Here is a 12,350-nt window from a genome sequence, read left to right on the forward strand (position 1 = left end):
TACTTACCTTGTGTGCCCACTGTTGTTTTACTTCCTGTCTTTGGCTCCACCCACTCTGCTACATTTTAGTTTTAAACTCATCTCTTCTTCTCTGTTTCCTCCTCCGTCCACTCTCCTCCAGAGTCTTCAGCCTCTAAAACAGAGACTGTCAGAAATGCTGCAGGACCTGTTTTATTTTGAAAACTTCAGACCTTTGGAAACGATGACATAAACACCCATGCTGGCTCCTGATTGGCTCTTATCTGCCTGGACTACAAGGGCAATCTGATTCCAGATCGCTGTTTTCAGTCACTGTTCGCATTTGTCTGTGGAGGACAATTTAATAGGAAAGAAAAATAAAATCTCACTGAATCAAATGTAGTTTACTACGACTCAGTGTCAACCTTGAGTCAGATTTATTTCCTCAGTCCACTCAGAGGAAAGGCAGCCCTGAGATAAATGGGAACATGTCTTCATACAAAAATAAAAACTGTTGCAAATAGAAACTGCAAAGTGCAAAACTTCAAATCACTTCAATTCAAACTTCACATAAAAATACATGAAGTAAAGTGAAACAAGAGCTGCCACTTGTAAAGTGCTTTCATCAGGCCAGAGACAAACTGCTGGAACTAGGAAGAAGAAAAAGAGGGATTCAGCTTTGGCCTCCAAAGACAAGAAGTTTCCAAACTGCTGGACAATCATCACCTGTCATAAAAAAAGATAACAACAAGATGAGGAAACAGCAGATTATGTTGAAGATCAAGCATTTTTCTGAGCTAGAAAACAAAACATTTAAAATGAAGCATTTTCTAAACTTTCAGGAGTTTGTATGAATCCTGAACTTCATTCCTGCAGACTGGTGAACCCCTCTCTCCCTTCAGAACAACTGCTGCTGACTGTTCACACTGAACACTGAGCATTGTTCATGAACTATGTCACGACTATTGTCCATCAAATAAAGCCGCTCAGAGACTGAGTGGGCTCTTTACTGCGACGTGTTTGTACAAATCCATCACTTTGTCCAGTTGACTTCTGACTGTTTATTAGAAAGCTTCAATCAAAGTATAACAGAAAATATTGGAGCCTGCTCACCCTCTTTGTCACAAAAAACCTGCCACTCAAATGGACGGGCAAAAAAACCACACCCCTACAGCCTGCCACCGGAAATGATAGTCAAATCAACATGCAGCCTAAACAAAATGAACAACACAGGCTCCTCCGACCTGAGTGGGTGAGTGACCTTAACCATTATGTTAACATATAATGACAATACAATATATATTTATTTTTCTATCTAAGCCTTATTTTGCCTTGTGTGCATTTAGGAAATGACTATTTGACAATCTGAAATGACTTACCTTAGAACTTCAATTAGAAGCCGAGTCCATTTTACTGTCCTGGTGTGGCTGCACAGTTTGTCAAATAAACGCAGGTCTCAATTAGACGCCCGCTTCTCTGGATGTATCGTCCCTGTCAGTTATCTAATCTGTTTATGCAAATAAAGGTTTAAATAACTATGGGAATCTTCAGCTTTTGTCCTTTCTAAAGTAGGCTACCTGTATTTTGATATGGTCCTCTCTCTCTCTCTCTCTCTCTCTCTCTCTCTCTCCCTCTCTCTCTCTCTGCATGTGGTTGTCCAGATACGCTGTCTCTCAGAGCTAGATCACATGAATTTGTTGTAATATTTTGTTGGATAGCCTGGTAATATTAATAGTATTTTTATTAACACTGATTTAATTAATCAATTTGACAGTATTTCCCATAATTCCTGTGCATGAGTTTTGTGCAGATGGAATTAATGGCCTGTCCCATGTAGACACCTGTCCCAAATATAGGTCAGTGGAATTCAGTGACTGAAGCAGATAAAAGCCCGAGCTATCAATTTAAGTTTTATGGTTCTTATTTTTTATGTATTTGTTTTTGAATTTCAAAACCAAGAATGTAACATGGTACTTGCACTACATGGCTTCAGTTTTTACAGATGATATTGTATGAAAAATTAGCAATAAAAATGAAGTGATTTTTTTGAAAGTAAACCACTTACTTTCTCATTTTATGAGACCTGTTTTCTCTTTTTTATATTTTCTATTGCTCTTTAATAAGACAAAAACAGTTCTTATCAAGATACTCGATCAATCAATAGAATAATTGGTAGAATACTCAATTATTAAATGAATCAGCAGCTGCAGTCTGATGTCAAGTTACTGTTCCTGTATGTGAACTATGACGATGACTTCTGTTGTAGCAACGCTCCACACACAATGTTCACCGAGGATAACATTAGCTTGTTTAGGCTAATATTAGCTTGTTCAGGCTACCATTAGCTTGTTCAGGCTACCGTTAGCTTGTTCAGGCTAACATTAGCTTGTTTAGGCTAACATTAGCTTGTTCAGGCTAACATTAGCTTGTTCAGGCTAACATTAGCTTGGTCAGGCTAACGTTAGCTTGTTTAGGCTTCCGTTAGCTTGTATAGGCTAACATTACCTAAGTTAGGCAACCGTTAGCTTGTTTAGGCTACCATTAGCTTGTTCAAGCTAACATTAGCTTGTTCAGGCTACCGTTAGCTTGTTCAGGCTAACGTTAGCTTGTTCAGGCTAACGTGGCGACAGCTCATCATGTGAGCTGGGAGCTTATAACATTAGCAGCTACAGTCTCCACTGTTCAGTCTGTCAGAATATAACAGTGACTTTTAAATGAATATTTTCCCTCCATGACTCTGTCCCCTCGTCGCTCAGTTGAACTCCTGCTGGACACTGACTGTATGGAGGTGTGTGTACATGCTGCTGACCTGTGTGGAGACATTTGTTTCTTTTCCCCTCATCAGGTAAATATTCTTCTCAGTGTCCATTAAACACTGGAAACACTTGCACTTTAACTGAACACGCTCAAAAGAATTCAGCATTATAACATCACTCACACACTAACAGTGGAGGGCGTCTCCTGCCGGCAGCTGTGGTAACTCCAGTCTGCTTCTCCAGCAGGATCATGGTTTGATCTCTGGATCTGGATGATGATCTGCTGCCATGTGACCCAGTTATGTTCGGCAGTCACTAGTTCAGTTGTATTGTGCACCACCCACTTAGGTGAGGCTGGGTAAGGTTACTATATGTCTGCTTAGGGGTTAGGGTGGGCTATACCATATACACTATCTGACTATCAAGTGGTTGTTTAGTTATTTCTAGGTGGCTGCAACTGTCTTTGTAAAATGTTACTTAGTTTAGTCAGATTTGAAATGTGAAACCATCTCCCTCAGTTCTCTGCTCCCGTTTTCTAAGTGCTTTCTGTCTCATTCATTGTGTGACTCTTACATTGTTGGTCCCCTGGTGAACACTGGTGACTGTGTGGGAGGGTTTGCGTTGTGGCCTACCTCAGTGACTCTGTCTGCTCTGGACTTATCTTTTTCCTTCCTCTGTCTCTGAAGTCTTTGCCTCTCCTCTTCATGCTCCTTCTGCTGCTCTGTTGGTTGCTGTGACATCAGCAGCTGCCTCCTTGTCTCCATCTCTGTCTGCTGTAATTAACAATGTCACTCATCAGCTTTATTTTCTTCACTGAGCAAAAATCTTTCTTACCAGCATTTCATCATTACACTGTGGATCAGAAACAGAAATGTAACTGTAACTGACATGTTTCATATCTAAACTCATAACCCAGCAGTGTAGCAACAAGTGCAGTTAATACAACATGACAATTCATCACAAGGAGCTCAAAAGAAGCTTTTTCTGTCACATGAAAACTTTTTTTGTGATCAAAAACCTGCACACAGGAATTAAAAAAACAATGCAGTCACATGTAATAAAATACTTATTAAATCATCTTTATTTTTCATGTCATCGGTTAAAGAAACTGCAGAAAGTCACAAATGCAACAATTTCAAACCTTTCATGTACAATTTCTTCCAGAGCAAGTAAATCTACACAGTTTTCCACACATGCAACTTAGACAACAAGTAAAACAAAGTTTTCTCCTTCAAACTGTGTTGTACAAGAGGAAAAAGTACGTTGGCATCTCCTGACTACAAACAGAGATGCACATCTTAATATAATGCCTGTTGGATTGTAACTGATGAAAAAAGTGAGTCACTGAACAGGAAAACACGGGAAAAGTAAATTCTCCTTTTCCACAACATGAAACAGTTTGACCAAAGAGAAATAAGAGAGTGAAGCGAGGAGGTCTTACCTGTCCACAGGCCAAATGTACATAGGACTGTAGAACTCTACTGTCCTGCAGATGATATGCAAATGAGCCTCTATGATGTCAGAGGACGTCACAACATGAGCGTTCTATTCCAGCTGTCAGTTCTATTGTCAATGAATTCCAATCATATTATACAGTGAAATCATGTAGAGCACATTTCTTAACAAAAGTACAGGTGAAATAAAGTTCAATAAAATATATAACACAATTTATAACTTATTTATTTACTGTATTTATAAGAGGCAATGTACAATATTAAATATGGGGCTATCTGATGCAATGAAAAATAACTGAAAAGTCATCAAAAATAGTCAAATGTGATAAGTTCAATGACTTTGATGAAGTCATTAAAACAGTTATATGAAATATTATATTTTTAACTATTACCTATTGCCTCAAAAGTAACCCTCCCAACACTGATAATTCCATCTAAATCCTCACAATATGAAGGGTTGATAGGCCCATTATTGTTGTGGTCATTATTAGTAGTATCTATAGAAGACTCAATAACAGTGGCTGCAATAACAATAATACTGATGATTAATTAGCAGTGTCAAAAAAAATCAATCAGGAAGGAGAAATGATTAATGCCACACAGTCATACAAGTATCTGAAGATTTATGAACAAATATTTTAACCTTATGCCACTGAAATAAACTGATGCTACATATGCTACTGACTAGATGACAAAAATGATCTCTAAATAAGTCAACAAAACATCACACGTTCTTCAGTTAAAAAACAAACAAACACATAAACACATAAAAAGAGACACAAAACATCACTATCAAAACGACTATGTAGCTTATTCTTCATGAAACAACAGACTCATTATCCGTGGGCGAGGACAGACCTGTTGTCACAGAGTTACAGTGCATTCAGACCCTTCCACTTTTCCACATTGTGTTATTTTACAGGTGTGCTCCTTTCCACAATAAGTCCAACCAGCTGAATTTACCACAGACTGACTCCAGTCAAGGTGGAGAAACATCTCAGAGATGATGACGAGAAATGGAACCTGAGCTAAAGTTCAACTGTCACAGCAAAGTGTCTGAATACTTGAGGAAATGTGATATTTCAGTTTTTCCTTTTTAATACATCTCCAAAACAAAAATCTTCAGAAATTCTGTTTTCACTTTGTCATGATTGAATTTAGATTGATGAGGGAAAAAATGAATGTAAATGACCAGTGGTGATTCTACAGTGTGGTGGGGCCCTTCACAAAAAAAAAAAAACCCAGGTGGCTCCTCCAATCAGTAGTCATCATTTATCACCATTACATAATAAATACATAATCAATAATCAATACATAAAGCCCCTTTAAGGAGGTTTCCTTCTGAGTGATGTTGGCAATTTAGCAGTTTTCTCACTAGATTTGGCAACTTTTAAATGAATAGCAAATGAATTCCAGTGCTCTGTTCATAATACTAATACTTCAGTTACACAGTCTGTTCAACAGTCTGCATGAAACAGTGTTTTTAATATTAGTGTTAGATTTAGATGCACATTGAGGGGCTGCTTGAAAAAAATAGCTAATTCTAGAGGTAATTACAGTCAGTATAATTGAATTATCTTTAGATTAAAACTATTAATAATCTTGTATGTATGAACAGGCTTTACTGAAAACAGCTGGAAACACTGCTCCTAAGATGTCATTGGAAATCATCCAGGAAGTTGTTGTTGTTCTCCTGTGTGACTTCAGGTGTTTGGGTCCTGGAAATTAAATATATATGTATCAGTTTCATTCAAAATGTTTCTTTACTCAGTCAATATTATGTCATCAATTTATTCTGAACAGTTTATGAGCAAGTTAGGCAAGTTGGAAGGTATCAAATCTGACAACATAAAACCAAGTGAACTTATCTGAAGGTTGAGTAAGGAGGGAAGGATTTAACAACAGTTATAGGTGGACAAACATTTATGAACTCTCATAGACGCAGACACAGGTATTAAAACAACACAGAGGCTGGTTTAAAGAAAGACCTTTTCTTATGTTGTATAATCAAGGGAATGATGACTGCAGCAATGATGACTGCAGCAACACAACCATTAAGGCCACTAACACAATCCAAGACCCAGCTTTAAGACAAAGAGAAAAACTGTTGATATGATTCACTCAACAACTATAAAGCAACAACAGATCAAATGAGAACACTGGCCTGAGAACATCTGAGCATGAATATTAACTTACTGAAGTTTCTATTGTCAGATCCAGATTCCTCATCAAAACCCGGAAAAGAGACTCACATCAGAATCATAAAATCCTTCTCAGTCTATGAATCTCTGGAAGTGTCACTCAGCATCAGCAGACGTGTGTTTGAGCCCAGGAATCATGGGAAACACCTCTTTCTGAACAGAGAGCACTCGCACTGCACATCTAACCTGTGTGCTGTTGCCACAGAAACCTGACAGCACGGCTGTAGTGGTGACAGCGACTGTGCGCTTGGTGTTGGTGACACTGACAGTGTTGTATTGTGAGAAGCAGACGTGTGGTGGTGGGACATGCAGTGCTCCTGTTGAAGCAGGTGGAGCTGTGGCTGAGCAGGACACCACAGTAGAGTCTGACTGTAACATGTTGAGAGGCTTCATGCAGCTCTGCAGAGAAACAGATATTGAACAAATATCAAATGGATGAAGTTGTTAGTTTGTACAAAAGTCTGCACAAACTGCTCATTGAAACAGGTTCCACTTGTAATGCAGTCAGATCTCACCATAGATCTGGAGGCAGGTTGTAACACTGAGATCACTGTCAGGGCTGGTTTGAAACAAACAGCGACAGCAGCCTTCATCCTGCTCCGTCACATTCCTGATAACTATGGAGCAGTTCTGCACTCCATCATCTTTAAACTCCACTTTATCTCTAAAATCAGGACTGACACTGAGACCAAGCTTTTTGTTGTTGGTGGCAATATTCTTCTCCCTGCTGGATAAAACTCTCTCCAACGTGACTTGACTAACATCTCCAGATTTCATGAGTGGGCAGTTGGAACGAGCCTTTTCTCCCGCTGCTGCCGCCACAGTCTGCTGTGTTTGTATCACAGCTGCTGGACCTGCATGGAGGGAGTGAAAATACAGTTCAGTTTAAGATCTGAGCTTCCAGCTGTGTGTGAGCAAGAGCATCACTGCACAACAGTGATTTGTAGAAACTACAACTTGATGAAATCTGTCATCACATGGCATCCAGGCCACGTTTTCTGACACTGAGCGCTCAAAATGCTATTAAACTCTATTAAATCTGGAGGGGACTTGTATTCTGACCTTGATGGTGACTGCATTAAAAACACATGCAGCATCAACTATTTCATTCTGTTGTTTTTCTCACTGTCCAAAGACAATTGTTGCAGTATTCAAGTCTTACTTGAAGAGAGCCTATGAAATCCTAATTGTTCTCCATCACACCACAAACAATTCAGTTTATGAAGTTGTGTTGGACATGGTGAGTCAGGGCGACCATTCACATGTGACTCTGGTATCAGAGAAATATATACAAAGTTGAACTGAATTGTAATACAGGAGTTTGTCCCACATTTGCAAATATAAGTAGGACCTTATATCTAAATATATGTACTACAAATGCTTCACCTTCAGTCTTTCTTATGTCAGAGTTATCCTGAACTCAAATCTATCAGTCGTTGTGAGAGATCATTTATTTTGTTATTCCAGCAACTTCAAATCAAAGAGTTTATTTGCAAGGGGAAAATGTGTAAAATGATTTCTATGTGTCTTTCTTATTAATACAGTGTATTTCATTTTATCTCCATATGCAGACTTTGTGTTGACACCGTGTGTTGGTGTGCTCATGTAACATCTGACAGCCGCTCACACTGAAGCACTTGTCTTTGGAAAGTGAGACAAATGATGTCATAAAGTCACCACAACGGCTCACCGCTCACCCTGGGCCGTTTCCGTGCATTTCCCCTCAAGCTCTGATAACAAGTGCACTTTAACTTTGGGGGCTCGGTGCCTCCGGGGGAAAAGTCCTTCTGATGTGCTGCTTCTCTGTATAAACACTGATCTCGTGCTCATAAACTGATCAAAACGTGGGGACGACTTGTATCTGCAGCAGTGCAGTGCAACAGCACTTTGATTATTCAGTGTAATAGTGCACCGTGTCCTCCATATTCAGTGTGGTCCCAAACTCTGATGCCTGATGGGACCGTGGCGGCTGCGCAACATCTTTAGAGAGACCAGTTAGAGATGTCAGACTTTTTGTTTTCTCAGACACAACAAGCAGAAGCACCACTTTGACCGTGGGACAAGGAAACGACCTGAGGTGTGGGAAGGTGAAAGAGGAAGAATTAGACAGCAGAACCATTGGCAACCAGCTGTCACTCTGAAGAAACATGAGCAGCCAAGGTCCTACACTGTACAGACTGAACATGAGCCGATCTACAGGAGAACCAGGAGACACACTGAAAACAAAGGAGACCTTGATTTCCCCACAACAAACTGAGGCTGTTGAAAATGTGCCTGACTCACCACAGCTGATGGAGAACGGACAGCAGCCTGCAGAGACAGGACCAGGACAAAGAGACCACCAAGAAAGACTCTGACCTGCAGGGCCCCCACTACCTGCTGCCACACCTGAGTCCTCAGTGAGAAATGAGACTGAGCACTGAGAACTGTGGAAACACTTCAAGCTGTGGGAGGCCTGTTAGAGTTCCCATAAGACACCAAGACTGAGGGCAGAGGCTGTTAAAGAAAGTGAAGCCACTAAGTTGTTGAGAGGTTAAGTTTATATAATGTAGAGCAGAAACTGAGTTGTGTGAACTTTCTATTGTTACTAAAAACAGGGAGCTGTCATGTACTGTGTTGTAGTACTGGAGCTGCCAATAGGAGGAGCTGTAACATTACAGACGTTGTTCTGGTTCTACTGCAGACGCACCAGTAAAACAGGTTCTGTCTGCTTCAGGCGTCTCCTCCTTTGGTCTGATAGAGCACAAGGTCATTTTACAAAAACCATGAACACAGAAGTCTAATTCATTCAGATTCAGCAGCATCATAAACCAGCAAGAGGAGAAATGGTGGTGACGGGGACGTCTGGTCCTCGTCGTCTTCACTCAGACAAAAGGTCGACTTCACAGAAATCAGTCCAACAGAACGACAGCACATGATTGACAGACTAAAGGTCAAGACAGAAAGTAGTCGCATACTGGCTCACTGAGAAATATACACAAAGGAACAAAAGGCTGGACCACTGTCACAAGGGGGACAAGAGGAACTGGATCAGAGGGTAGGGAACACTGAGACTAAGGCCGCGTTCAGACTGCAGGCGAATCTGATTCAAATCAGATTCCTACTCAAATCCGATTTTTAGGGCTGACTGTCCACACTGTTTTTCGCAAGTGTCCAAATCAGATATGGCTCTGTTCAGACTGTGCCACATTGACTGATCTGACAGGTTGCTGTAGTAACAAAGCGTCTGACGTCATATAATTGCGACAGTGACAACAACAACAACAACAACAACAACAAACATGATGGAGGCAGGTCACCTCAGTATATTGGCCTTATCACTGTCCAGTAGAGGTGCAGAACATCTCAGATGCACTAGACATTTGCAACGCCGCAGGAGGCTGGTAGGATTATACACAACAATGCTTCGTGCTGCACTCACTGCCGGAGTTTCTGTGCAGCGACGAGTGTGGTGCCACCCGAAGAGCTATGACTGGTGGGAAAATGTAGTCCTAGGCAGTTTTGACGATGACCAATGGCTTGTGAATTTCAGAATGTGCCGAGCAACGTTTAATATGCTCACTGATCGCCTACGACCAAGGCTCACACGCCTGGACACGCACCTCAGGCCGGCAAAAGCGGTGGAGAAACGTGTCGCAGTTGCCCTGTAGTGGTTGGCCACAGGGTCAGGGTACCGCACCGTTGCGCACCTTTTTGGTAAGGCAACGGTGTGCGTGGTCGTGGTAACTCGTAGCTTTTTTTCATCTCCATCCAACAGGAGCCGCGACACAGCGGCTCCTCATCGTGAACCCAGGCAGCAGCGAATCAGCAGGAGAGGAGGAGACAGAAGACGTTCTGCTGTGTCTCAGTCCACCCGCTCACTGCAACTCCAAACAGATGCGTGCAGGAGGCCTTTTATTAACCACGCCCATCAGGTGGCTCGTCAATCACAAATTAAATTAAATGTTTGCCCCATTATTAAGAAAACAAATAAACATCCATTAATTGAGAGCACTATTCAACACCCCCACTTGCTCTCACATAATTACAAACAACAAAAAACATTACATTTACATTCAATCAAAAGGGGGGAAAAATATCATCACCTTTCCAGGGTTTTTCTTTTAGTTAACGCCAAACATAAACTTAGCAAATTTGACTAACTTAAATTTTGTTACAGGTTTGGTCATCAAATCTGCTACCATGTGATCAGTTGGACAATACTCCAATAATACCTTTCCATCATCCACAATGGACCGTATGAAGTGGTATTTTATATCCACATGTTTACACCTCAGTCTACGGACAGGATTCTTAGCTAAAGCAATTGTGCCTTGGTTGTCCTCATACAGCTTAGGTAGTGCATACAGATGTTTATCTATGCCATCTAAAAGTTGTGTGAGGTACAGACACTCTTGAATGGTTGCAGCCAGAGCAATATACTCTGCCTCACAAGTAGACAGTGCTACAGTGGGCTGCTTTTTTGCTTTTTTGGGTCTGCCCTTCGTCAGGCTTACACAATAGGTCACAAGGTTCACAAGGTGTTGACCTAGGTTTACAATCTTGCATGTTGAACCGTTCCAGGATCTTCCCAACATACTTTTCTTGTGACATTGTTACACAGTCGTCACTCTGGTTAAAATCAATACCAAGAAAATGTCTTAATCTGCCCAAATCCTTCATTTTAAATCTTGCTGTAAGCATCTCCTTCGTAACATTCATAGCATTTTCATCACTTGCTGCAATTATTAAGTCATCAACCCAAATTACTATGATCACCTTCTCATGGCCTCTTTGCCTTGTGTAAGCACAGTGGTCAGCCTGGTTTTGTATAAACTCGTTTTGTGTCAGATACTCAAGTAACAACTTGTTCCAGTTTCTGCCTGATTGTTTTAGCCCATATAATGACCTCTCCAGTTTGCAAACCAACTCTTTGTCTGTGTGGGATTTTAACTCGTACCCCTCCGGCTGTTGCATGTAAATCTCACAGTCAATGGGTGCATTTAAATAGGCAGTCTTCACATCCATCTGGTGTAAAATCAAATTTTCCTGTGCTGCTTTCTGCATCAAAACTCTGACACTAGTCATGTTAGCGGTAGGAGAAAATGTCTCCTCATAATCTACACCAATCTTTTGACTGTACCCTTTAGCAACATATCGGGCTTTGTACTTCTCAGATCCATCAGCATTGGTTTTAATAGCATACACCCATCTACCCCCCACTGCTTTCTTACCCTCAGGCAAGTTGGTCAGGGTAAATGTGTTGTTCTCTATAAGTGAATGCATTTCCTCATCCATTGCTTTTACCCACTCTCTTGATTTATCTGATGTTACAGCTTCTGTAAATGAAACAGGTATGTTACACATCACTCGATAACAGTAATCTATGTTACTCTGAACTTGATCAGTCTCCTCATCAGACATACATTTAGATACATGGCTATCTGTGTATCTGTCTGGCATTCTCCTCTCTCTAGTGGGGTATCGGCTAGACTCAGGCTCACACTTGACCTCAACCGTCTGTGGTTGGTGGAGACTCACTTCAGGTTTATGCTGCTGCAACATGATGATCTGGACTTCTGGACCTGTGCTGTGTGAAGTCTTCATAATCAGGTGTAAAACCAGTCTGTGTCTGTTGTTCTATACCTGACTTAGCTACAAACTTTACCAGTCTGTGCCTCTGCACTTTCTGTCAGGAAAGTAGACAATGTATGCAGGGCTGTTTTTGTCGTACCCGACAAAAACACACTTTTCACACCTTGGATCAAGTTTTCGCTTGTCTTGTTTATAAGCAAAACACTCTGAGCCGAACCTTTGCATTCTAGACAAGTTGGGCCGTCTTCCTGTCAACATTTGGAACGGTGTCTGCCCTGTGCCTTTATTAAAACACCTATTTCTAATCACAGCAGCAGTCTGGACCGCATAAGTCCACAGTTGTTTTGGCAAACCACTCTCAATTAGCATACACCTTGCCATGTCAGAAAGTGTGCGCCAACTGCGCT

General features: G+C 41.0%; 1 protein-coding gene across 1 annotated transcript in view; it reads left to right on the plus strand.

Moving 5' to 3' along the window:
* Nucleotides 1–12,350, plus strand: part of LOC139609599 (protein NLRC3-like) — a 362,291-nt gene that overhangs the window by 150,153 nt on the left and 199,788 nt on the right. The gene's annotated exons all lie outside the window — the stretch shown is intronic.

Source organism: Trachinotus anak, unplaced genomic scaffold, assembly GCF_046630095.1.
Source record: "Trachinotus anak isolate AG129_WGS33_773 ecotype Australia unplaced genomic scaffold, CSIRO_AGI_Tana_v1 ptg000026l, whole genome shotgun sequence".
Taxonomy (NCBI): domain Eukaryota; kingdom Metazoa; phylum Chordata; class Actinopteri; order Carangiformes; family Carangidae; genus Trachinotus; species Trachinotus anak.